Source organism: Meriones unguiculatus, chromosome 9, assembly GCF_030254825.1.
Source record: "Meriones unguiculatus strain TT.TT164.6M chromosome 9, Bangor_MerUng_6.1, whole genome shotgun sequence".
Classification (NCBI taxonomy): Eukaryota; Metazoa; Chordata; class Mammalia; order Rodentia; family Muridae; genus Meriones; species Meriones unguiculatus.
The window spans coordinates 67,458,652-67,471,219 of NC_083357.1; the positions used below are offsets into that span (position 1 = coordinate 67,458,652).

General features: G+C 39.1%; 1 protein-coding gene and 1 non-coding gene across 3 annotated transcripts in view; both read right to left on the reverse strand.

The window, feature by feature from the left end:
- Xpo7 (exportin 7) overlaps positions 1–12,568 on the reverse strand; it is an 88,071-nt gene that overhangs the window by 43,117 nt on the left and 32,386 nt on the right. The window lies entirely within an intron of this gene.
- LOC132656673 (small nucleolar RNA SNORA70) lies at positions 12,308–12,441 on the reverse strand. Its single transcript, XR_009594389.1, has one exon. It is a non-coding gene; the product is annotated as a small nucleolar RNA SNORA70 (small nucleolar RNA).

The window sequence follows — 12,568 nt, forward strand, 5'->3', positions numbered from 1 at the left end:
GGAGAAATCTAACTATATATATATCCCACAAAACACTTATGAATGCCATTTTTATGCTTCCTAGTACTGGCTGAAGACCCTACTTTAAATGGAATCAGTTTAATTATAAATCCTCACATTCTTTTTTCATTTTTTGAGATTGGGTCTCTCTACAGAGTCCTGGCTATCTTGGAACTCCCTATGTAGACCAGGCTGGCCTTGAACTCACAGAGCTCCACCTGTCTCTGCCACCATACTAGGCTAATTCTTATATTCTTAAGCAAAACATTAAGTCTTCTTCACAAGGTTTTGTTTCAACATCAGATTTCAATTTCCTCATGTAAAATGATTCTGTTGCAATGAAAGGAACAAACTATTTAAAACAGACATCAGGAATACACCTTACTAAACAGGAAAGCTTGGCATTAAATTTGATATTAGGTAATCACACCAAACATCCAAACTGGAGAGTAAACTTGAGGTTCCCAATACCCTGAACAGACACCCTCTAAATAGACCTGTTGTTGCTTAAGGTATAATGATGCTCCTTAAGGTCTGGTCAATCAGTCTAGTAGCTTCCCCATAGCAACTCTTCTTCATGTTTATTTCAACAAAGCTGTTCACTCTAGGATGGCTAAGCATCCCTTATTACTAAATTCTACATAGAGGTCACGGTGGGGCTTTAGTTGCTGTTTTGATTTGCTAGTTTAGCAGACAAAACACAGTGATGAATAACACTGGTAATTAATTCTTAGTTCAGGAAAGAAGGTTGTTTAAAAAACGACAAAAGCAGGCAGGCGGTGGTGGTGATGCACACCTTTAATCCCAGCACTGGGAGGCAGAGGTAGTAGGATCTCTGTGGCAACAACCCACCACAGCATGAGAGCCAAGCTACATTATATGATGCTACTCTTGTCACAAAAAAGCCTTCAGATAGAAAGGTCTATTTTCTGTTCCTAAAACTGTCATGCTTATAGTCCACAGAGCAACTTCTATCTGGTGCCACCGAAACAAAAGCACATTTACAAACTGGAGGGTGATCTTTACACTAGCAAAGTACTGCTGTATTATAAGAAACTCAAGACTTTTTTTTAACCACCAAGCCTAGAACCAGACTGATTTTGCCAATAGCCACAATGTTAAAAAAAATTACCTACACACATGCTTGTATATACATATATAAAAGTGAAAAAAAAACCCTTTAATATTATTTTATTGAGATATGGTTTTGCTATGTAGCTTGGGCAACCTCAAACTTGCTACACAGTCCCTGCTGGCCTGGAATTCATGATCTTCCTGCTATTAAGCCTATGGAAAATAGTTTGACAAGCATGTGCCACAATGCCTGGCTCACCTGTAATATTTACCAGCAGTATTCTAATATCTTCAACTTGGATATATAAAATGTAGCCCAATTACTCATATTTCAACATAATAACTATTGTTGAAACCACAGACCTCACGGTATGCTCAGTTAGCTGAAGAGTTGATTCTATGTAAGAAAAATAATTTTGTTTGTACACTGGATACCATATTACCTCACAAAGTAGGAATGGCTTCGAATCTATCTTTTATTTAGTTTGTATATTATTGGTTTTCAAATTACCTAATAGTCAAATTAGCCCAGTGCTGAAACAAATCTACTTGGGAGATTTCCACTCAGATTAGGATACTTGCTTTTTGGAAGCACTGAATACTTTTTCATTAATTAAATATGAGTAGTAAACTGGAAGTGGGCATAACCCATGGATCAGATCTGTAGGTGTCTTTCTGAAACTGTGTCCTTGACCTGACTCTTATCTGATCATGTGACATGACAGAAGCCACCATAATATTACAAATCAAAGTGTAGGACACAAGACCCAATGGGAAAACAGGCAAGCGAATGAGCAAGCAAGCAACAAACCAAAACCAGAGAGTTGCTAACGTAGTAGCTGAACTTTCATAGTAGGATGTTTCAACTATAAAAAAGATTTGGTGAAAAAAATTTAGGCCATGCCCAACCACTTAGATCCTCCTCACTGGCATTCTGCATGCTGAAAAACATTAGTGTTAGGGATATTAAAAGAGAAGATACCAAACTTTTGGCAGAAAATGGTCTACCTTGAAGTAAATGGGAATGATTTACAAGGGTATACTTAGAAAAGAAACTAGTCAAGATGAAATGTTATTGTCAATAATGAGAATCTAATCATCACAGATAGTAACTAAAAAACTCTTAAAAATGAGTGGCAATTATTGCTGACAGGTTAAAGGAATAAATGGTTGGCCAGCAAGATGGCAGGTAAAGATGCTTGCCATGAAAGCTGCTGCTGCTGCTGGTCATTACAATAAAGCTGCTAGGATAGCTAGGTATCTGCTACTATTAAACTCACAGACCCCAGAAGACACGTAAAAGTGGAAGGAGAGAATGGATTCCAAAGATGTCCTCTGACCTCACCCCACCCACTGTGGCATTTGCACAAGCGCGCGCACACACACACACACACACACACACACACACACACACACACCAAACAGCAAGGAAGTATATTATCATTTGTATGTTATTTTTTTTTATTTTTTGTAAATACATGAGGTTCTTTTTATTGTAAATTATAAGCTGCAGCTTGGACCCCCCCCCAATTGCTGAAGCGGTGGGAGCTGAGCGCCCAGGTTAGTTGGGTGATTTAAAGATTTTGGTCCCTCCCAGCATGCCCAAGGCAGGGGCGATTCCTGCCTGGCAAGCATCTATTGGTCAAAATGCTACATTTTGAATTGATTGGCTATAGGAAGGTTGTATGTTAATTTATATAAGACAATTTGGATGAATATAAAATTAGTTACCACTGAGAAGTGAGTTTATGGGAGACTTAACATTTCTATAACTTGAGAAATTTAAAGGTTAGCTTTTTAAAGTTACATTAGTTAATTTATGTGTGTGTGAACCGTGCTATTGCTTGAGTGTGAAAGGAAGGACAATCTGCGGGACTGCTATCCTTCCACAATATGGGATCCAGTTATTATTGAACTGAGATTGTCAGGCTTGGCAATAAACATCTCTACCTGCTGAGCCATTTTGCTGGTCCTTGAAAAAAAATTAAAAAAAAAAATTGAGAAAATAGACATTTCTATGTAGCCTTGACTGGCCTGGAACTCAATATGCAGACCAGACTGGTCTTAAACTTGCCTCTGTCACCGGAATGCTGGATTTATAGGAGTGAGCCACTTATACTTTCCTTATAACTTAAATTAAAAAATATTTATTTTTACTTATGTGCATGTGTGTGTGCACCTAAGTGAGTTATGACCAGCATGTGGATGTGTGTGCCCAAGGCCAAAAGGTATTGGATTCCCTAAAAGTGGAGTTACAGGCTGTTATAAGCCATGTGATTCAAACACGATAGAACCTGGTAGTGTCTATGGAAGCTAAACTTATGATACCCTAAACTGAATGGTTCCCAAATGGAAAGCCAAATGCCCATTATTAGTAGTATGAATAGGTATTTTGCTTCCTAGTCTGAGTGCAGATTACCCAGGAATGTCTGTCTACTTTATGTCCACTGAGCTGTCTATAATCTGTGCAGCTTTTTGAACATACAGATAAATAACACAGCTCTCCCTAATTCTCCAGGTATTTATTTTATCCATGCTTTCTGATGGTAATGGGAGAGATGTTCATCAATACCCTAGTTATATCAACTTACGCCACTGGAACTAGGCCATGTGTTATTTGCTGAGCAAATAACCAAGGCAAGGTTTCTGAATGTATCTGGGGACATTCTACTTTTAAGAGTACTGAGAGGGTTAACACTTTTCGGCCGCAGGTGCTGTGTAATGTCTACTGACTTAAAGCAAGATAAAACGCACACTTCAGCAACTGATATTGCTCTGCGGAGGGCTGTGAGCATTAGATAAGGACTGCAACTGTGCCACCACGTGAGACTGCAAAATACCATACCCCATACCAACTCAAAATATGAATCAATTCTAACAAAATAAACACACATGTTCTTTGCACTGTGGGTAATATATAGCCAAAACATGTTAACAAATGATTTTATAAAATACAGACTTACTACCCGGACATAAATGTTCTTTTTAATTATATATTTAACCCATCAGCATTCATTTAATCTGTCACTAGAACCTGGCTTAGGCTCCTTGTCATTGTCACAAACAGTAGAGATGCCTGCAAGTTGCAGCATTTAGATATATTTGCAAATACAGCAGCCTGAAATGACGCAGAGACATTTCTAGTTTTGGCCTCGATGTGTAGCTTTCAAGTTTGACAAAACTTTCAAACAATGTCTGACTTTCTAGCTTTCCACAAAAAAATTTGAAGGCTGGGAAAGACTGGTTCTTTATTTTGAAGTGTCATTAGTCAGATTTTGCCAAGACAAAAGTTCTTCCCAGGAGATGAGCTTCCACACTTCCTTCCAGACCTGGCTCTTTGCCTGCGCCCTACTGCAAATTCTCTCTTCAGTGGTTCACTCCAGAAAGACAGAAGTAAGGATCCTGGTGGTACAAATTTTGTCAAATCTACACAATCCTCTGAACATAGAAGGCCACGTAAAACTTTAGGTAAAGAAGAGTGACTCTAAACGTAAAACAGCTTAGTACTGATCTTGTAAATGTGTGACTGGGCAAGTTAATTACAGCAACTTGTTTCCTGAAGAAGTGAGTAGATTTCATTACATTAAGTTTGTTTTTTGGAGATAGGGTCTCAATGTGTAGCCCTGGCTGTCCTAAACTTACTATGTAGATCAGGCTGTCTTGGAACATAGAGATGCAACTGCCTCTGCCTCCCTGTGTTGATATACTGAAGGGATGGCCACCACACTGGGCTTTTATTTGATCTTTGAAAGAAACTGTAGTTCTACAACTCTATGAATAATACTATTGTTCTTTTTTTTTTCTCGTTTGTTTTTGAGACAAGGTTTCTCTTTGTAGCCCTGGCTGGCCTGGAGATCACTCTGTAGACCAGGTTGGCCTTGAACTAAGAGATCTGACTGCCTCTGCTTCCCTGGTGCTAGGATGAAAGGCACGAGCCTGTTTATCCTTCTACTTTTAATTAGACAAGCAAATATTAAAGTGCTCAAGAAGACAATGATTAGGGCACTTGCTGCTTTTTTTTTTTTTTTTTTTTTTTTTCCTTTAAGAGTGAATTACAAGCAGGGGAGTTGGACTCAAGTCTATAAAGTGCTTGTACCTGAGTTCAACCCCTAGAATGTCTTTTAGGGGGTCAAAAAGCTGGACATGGTGGCACATACTTAAAATGTCAGTGCTAGAAAGGCCAAGACAAATAGATTCCCAAAACAAGCTAGTTAGCCTGCCCAGCTTAATAAGTGAAGCTCTTGGTTGCAGTTAGACCCTTCTCAAAAAAGCCAAGATGAACAGCTCCTGAAGAATGACACCCAAGGCTGATCTCTGACCTCCACTTGTGTATACACACACACACACACACACACACACACACACACTAAACTGTGAATTATATTTAATCCCTACTCTATTAGTTGAGGGTAGGGAAGGAAAGAGAATGCATTCAAAATTATCTTAATTTGTCCTTTTCTAAAGTGGAAATCACACCTACTTTATAAGATTATAAAAGCCAATGAGGTAAAATATGTGAATTGCTACTGGCTATTATCTATTAGATTAGAGCAACCTTTACATTTGCTTGCACATAAACGCACACAAAATCTGTAATGGTTCCACTAAAGAGATTATAAATGTCTTTTCCCTGTGGAGCTACAGGAATTGAGGGAAGAGGTCCTTATTCTTCAGGAGTTCTGTTCTTCTGAACTTACCTACTTGCTAAAACATATTTACAGCCCACAAATCTACATTCACTCACAGTGCTCTCAGTCATTGAACATGCACAAGGAAAGGCCAGAGCTGCTGGACACACATTTCTCCCTAAAGGGGGACTGTCTCACAATATAAACAAGTAGAGAGTCTTTTGTATGTTTTACTTAATACTATCTTTTGGGCTTTCACATTTTGTGGTTTTGTGCTTTTTATTGGTGAATTCACTGCTGAAAATAGTCCCCAAGCATAGTGCTCAAGTGGTAGTTTCTAGTTTGCGCTCCCATGTTTATGAAGGTTGTGATGTGCTTTATGCAGAAATTGTGTTTCTGATAAAGCTTTGTTCAGGCATGAGTTATAGTGTTCTTGGCCAAGAGTTCAATGTTAAAGTGTCAATAAGTACTACATAATGTACTTTAAACAGAAGCCAGCTTGACTGGTTGAAAATGAAAATGTGTCCAGAGGTTGGCACCTATCCCTGTATTTCCCCTAGGAAAAATGGTTCGGAAGCTGCCAACTCAGTATTCCTAGTCATTTTATATGTCATAATTACAGGAAACAGTGAGGTTACAATACAGTTGTTTCTGGTCTCATATATAACCAAAGAGATATTTTGTACAACTTCTATATTAATAATTATAATTATTTCAAATTCTTGAACAATTATCTTAAATGTTTGCTTCAATTGCCACTTGTCTTATATGTGTATTACAACTAAACACTAATACAAACAATGGCTGAAAAAGATAAGTATGTCTGGTACACAGTAGAAGTGTCATAAAAGTGTCTTGTATAGATAGGCAACTAAATTTTTAAGAAGAGTTCTAAAATGACTTTGGGTTTAAATTGCATTTTAGCACACAATAATTTTACTCTTCCCCAAACTCAACTAAAACAACACTAAAATATTAGGGAGGAAAAAAAAATATGCCAACTCAATCCAACAAGGATAGGAAAAACAGAAGAGGACTTAAAAGTCCAGAAATGTCAGTAGTAAGTGATTTTAATGGGCCAAGACAGTGAAGTTCCTTTCCAGCATGGATAAAGAAGAAAACAAAACGTATGACTCCATGTCTCTAGATGCTTTTCCTAGCATGGGAGAGAGACAGCAGGAAGCACACTCACTCCACATACCAAACGGCTCACAACTGGTTGCTCCCACATGGGTTTGGCTGAATCTCCCTCACCATGCTGGTGGATTGACCTTGCTCTTCAGGCAAGAGTCGGGAAGACCTTTCCTTCAAATACTAAGAGTTGGAGATACACCGACACGTAGTTACCAGCAAACGCACAGATAGCCCTACTGTGTAGCCCAAGCTCATCCACCTCATCGTATGCGCTACCTATGAGGACCAGAGTGGGCTTGTCATCTTCATTATGAACAAGTAACTGAGGATAACCAGCAATCAGGTTATAATTAAGAAAACCTTAGTTTAGAAGGCAGAGCTAAACAAGCAACAAGAATCAATAGAAAATAAACAAAAACTAAGCAGGAAATGACATGAAGAAAGGGATGGCTCACCAGGGATTTAAAACAAAAATAAACTATGACTGTGGAATACCAGGGAAAAAGAGACACTGAAGAGACAAAAATCCTAGAAAATAAAAATATGATAGCAAAGACAGAGGGTTGGTAATAAAGTTAAAGTTGTACAAACAACAGAACAAAATGCCCAAGATGGAAAATAAGAACAAAGTTAAGACAAGTAGTAGTGGAGTCTAGGTTCTAGTAACATCCAGTTAATGGGAGTTACAAACAGAACAGAGAATGGGGAGGAAGATATTCTCAGCAGAATAAATTAAAAAAGCTTTCCCAGAACTCAAGAACAGCAGACTGAAGTGGTCCACTTAACGGATGTGCCCAGTGTAATGGATGAAAGGCAACCTACATCCAAGAGCCCTGAGAACAAATAGATACAATGGTTTGGCTCCGCAGGTAAAGCCACCTGCTACCAAGCCTGATAACCTGAATTCAATCCCTTGAAACATAGACTGGAACTCCAAAACTGATACCTCAAATTGTCCTCTGACCTTCAAGCGTGTTGAGGTACATGGGTACACACACATATAAAATAAAATAAATCAAATGCAGTATTTTCCCCCCTAGGAGATTCCATAGGCAGAAAGGAAGAAATAGAAAAGAGAGTGAAAAATTGATTGACTGAAGAATGGAATAGGGCAAAACAAAATCAAGAATCTGATGGCTCTGGCCATCACAAAAATAGTAGTGTCAACAAAAGAAGCCCCAAAAATGATGCTGTCAGGAAACCAAAGAGAAATGATCTTCAACCTAGAAGGCTTTACTCAGGCAAAGAGAGAAGGCTGAATAAAGGGACATGCAAAGCCACACTCATTTTTATCCATGCTCCCTCTTTCTAGGATCTGCTTAAGAAAGTGCTTCACTCAAACAGGAGGAATCCCTAAGAAGGTACAATGAAATCAGGCAGGAAAAAATCCAAGACAGGCCAAGAATACTAAAGAGGATGGTTTAGTGTCCCAAGAAGACACTGTGAGCTGGCTGCAGAGCAGTCAGGCTGTTTAGAAGCAATAGTTCAAGGGGCAAGTCATGTTTAGTCATCAAGACCACTTTCTATCCCTGCCCACTTTAACTGGAGACAGAATGTATGATGAAAGGCGAATTCTCAATTTAAGCTTTTATACACCCCCCCCCCTCTGCAACCTCCTTTTCTCTGACAGTGTTTTATCTATCTCTACACTTCTAGTCACCACAACTTTGTTACATTTCAAATTATCATTTATTACAATTTATTCAATTTATATTCCGGCTGTGGCCCCCTCCCTCATCTCCTCCCAATCCCACCTTCCCTCCCTCTTCTCCTCCTATGCCCCTCCCCAAGTCCACTGAGAGGGGAGGTCCTCCTCCCCTTTCCTCTGACCCTACCCTATCAGGTCTCATCAGGACTGGTTGCATTGTCTTCCTCTGTGGCCTGGCAATGCTGCACCCCCCCCCCCCGGGGGAGGTGATCAGAGAGCCTGCCCCTGAGTTCATGCCAGAGAAAGCCCCTGATCCCCTTACTAGAGACCCCATTTGGAGACTACGTCTATGGGCTATATATGAGCCAAGGTTTTAGGTCCTTTCCACGCATTGTCCTTGTTTGGGGTATCACTCTCTTCAGGGCCTCCAGGGCTCAGTTTTTGTTTTGTTTTGTTGTTGTTTTTGGCTCTGTTGGTCTCCTTTTGGAGTTCCTACCTCCTCTAGGTCTTTCTATCTCCCCCTTCTTTCATAAAATTTCATGCATTCTGCTCAAAGTTTGGTTGTGACCAATACAACTTTTATTATTAACATAAAATGCACGTACAAAAGGACTCTAATTTACTTAAAAGAACGGAAAGACTAGCAATAGAATGGAAGAAAAATCTTTGCAAAAACCTGAAACCACACTGCCAGTTTAAAAAAAAAATCTACAAAGACTGCTTAAAACTCAACAATTACTTCCTTTAAAATTTCCACCTCAAAAAACAAAAACAAAACAAAACCCAAACACCCCAATTAAATATGCACACATATACAAAACTAGACACAGTAGCTTACACCTGTAACTCTACCATTTGAGAGCCTGAGGCAGGTGGACTGCCCTGAGTCTGAGACCAGTCTGGGCTGTGGTGTTCAACACTGTCTTAACAAAACAAACCCAGAAAAGGAAACAAAACAAAACAAAAAACCAAAAACTTCCTAAACCTAACCAAACACCTCCCCCCTCTAAAGATCAGAACAGACACCTCACCAAATACACAGATAGCAGGTAAGTATGTGACAAGCAGCTTAATTTCAGTATCATCAGCGTTCTGAAATTTAAACAGCAGTAAGCTACCCTCACACAAATACCGACTACAAATGCCAGCAAAGATGTGAACAATGAAGACTGCCAGTTAGGGCACACACTGGCACAGCCCCTTTAGAAGGTGGTTTGGCAGTTTTTTATGAAACTAAACACACTCAACATACACGAACTGAGCTTCTTGGTATATACCTTTCAAAACTGAAAATTCACGCCTTCATCAAAACTTGTACACAAAACTTGGATGCAAGAAGACACTAAGAACTTAAATACACACAAAGCCAAACTGAAAAAATGACATACTGAAAGATTCCAACTGTATTTTATATCCAGGGAAGGGTAAACACCACAGATTGAGTAGATAAGCCAGTTCAGGGTGGGCTGGGTGAACAAGGAGAGCACAGGGGTGTTTGGGGAAGTGAAATGACTGTACAATACTGTAACGACAAATACATATTATTGTAGCTTTGCACAACCACAGCCAGTGGAAACAGAAAAATGGGAAACTATGGGGGATGTGACAGGAAATGTGACCAGGCACAGTGGTGCACATTTGTAATCCCAACTGTACTTTTTACTCAAATTTTCAGTAAACTAAAAAAAAAAAAAGTTAAGTACAGTAAAAAACAAATTTAACAATAAATAAAACTAACTACAGGGCTAGTAAGATGGCTTAGTAGGTAAAGGTACTGGCAGGCTTGATGACCTGAATTCAATTTGTGGGATTCACATGGTGGAAGGAGAGAACCAACCCTGAAAGTTGTTCTTTGATCTCTACATGTGTAATTCCCCCAATAAATGAATGTAATAATAAAAGAGGAAAACCTAGCTGGTGGTGGTGCATGCATGCCTTTAATTTAGCACTCAGGAGAGAATACTCAGAGGCTGGCAGATCTCTGTGAATTCTAGAACAGCCAGGGGTACACAGTAAAACCCTGTCTAAAACAATCAAACAAACAACCCTCCCAAAACAAGCAAACAAAACCCCAAAATACCTTTATGACAGGTAATAAAATATTTAATAAAAAAATTCACACACTCAAAATCAATTTATTGCTGATCTGCTTGCAGAAGATATGAAAGAACATTACAGAATCTTCATTTTTAGCTAGATATTTAAACTATGAAGAAATTCTTCTACATTTAAATATAGAAAAATAATAATCGGCCTCAAGGTAAACTAAATTATATAAATTAAAAAAATGCCTAGTCAGCCAGGCACAGTGGTGCACATTTGTAATCCCAACACTGGAGGAGGTAGAGGCAGGCAGACCTCTAAGTTCAAGGTCAGCCAGGTCTACAAAGTGAGTCCAGGACAGCCAAGGCTGGCCAGAGAAACCCTGTCAGGAAAGAAGAAAAGAGAAGAGGGGAGGAGAGGGGAAGGGAAGAAAGAAAAGAGGAGGGGAGGGAGGAAAGGAAGAAAGAGAAAGAAAGAGAGAGAGAAAGAACAAGAGAGAGTGAGAGAAAGAAAGAGAGAATGAGAGTGCACACATGAGACAGAGGGAGAGAGAGAAAGAAAAAAAATCACTAGTTAGATGATCCCATGGAGTAAACTGAGCAGTGGTATTATGAAATGTTATGAAAAGTCAACCCACCTTTCTTAGGGAAGCAGATCAGTTTTGAAGAGTTAAAAGTTTATGTACAAAGATATTTTGCCTGAATTTATGTCTGTGTACCACATGTTGGATACCCTGGAAACTAGGGTTATAGATGGTTGTGAGTTACCATATGGATGCTGGGAATCAAATCTGGGTCCTAGGAACAATTAATAGCCAGTACTCTTAACTATTGAGCCATCTTTCCAGCTCCTCTTTTCTTTTCTAATAATTTTTTTTAACTCAAGAAAAATAAATCAAAGTGCCAGTTAAAAAAAGTTCTATTCTTGCTCCTCAGATTTTATTGTACTGTATGGCTTATTACGCAATGTTTTGGTACAGATATTCATTTTTTTCCCCACATATACACATATACCTTATCCATTTGAAGGGGCAACAGAATGCTTACAATTCAACAGGCTCAACGCTGTCACCCACACCAGACAAAAGACTGGCTCTGAAGGCTTTGCTCAGAATCTGTGCTGCAGCCATGTGCTATGAATAGCCTTCTTGGGACAAGGCAGCAAAATTTATTCTTTACAGCCTCTGGTCTTCTTTTTAAATATCCTTGATATTTTGCTCTTCCCTCTTTACATTCTTACAGCTTAGTAATTAATACATTTTAAAAGCATTACAGTCACTTTACTGAAGGAGTTGACAGTAAATTTGAACATTTGTTGCCATATGCGTAAGTAACAAAATGTGCAAGTTCAACAGAGTACGTTATATACTATTACTTGCTGAAGATACGTACACACATTTTTGACTAGCTGTGAGATTTATTACTGAACATGATTTGGTGGGACCTCCATGGAGGTCTGGAGTGCAGGGCCTGTCATTTATTTGTTCAAGGGATCACTACTGGGGTATATCTGACCCCACAGCCATTCAAGATGATCCTTTTTCTCAGCTACCAAGTCTTCAAAGTCATCTGCTTTACACTTAGTGAAACATGGATCTTTGAAGTATGAAGAACTTAGACTTGGCTTTACTTATGGCCTCAATAATATATTCCTTATTCTGTGCCTTGGTGAGGATGGACATGATGACCTGGTCAGTGTGAAGCCTGGGGCTTCCCAAAGGCACCATGTAAACTAGACTAAGGACAGCACTGAGATCAGAGGCATGAATAACCTCTAGAAAAATTGTCTCCAAAGTCCCTTAGGACAATCCATGTAGGCAACAGTGCATACAGACTTCAAAGGAGGCTGCTTTTCACAGCAATTACACACAAAGCTCCAAGAGGAAAGAAGCCTAGATGGCTTAATTGTTTGTAATATTTTCTTTAATTTCCTTTTTATGTGTATGGGTATGCACTTGCTTGTCTGTATATGTACACACAGGTACCCACAGCTCAGAAGAGGGCAATGGATCACTTGGAGCTGGAGTTACTGGTAGTTGTGG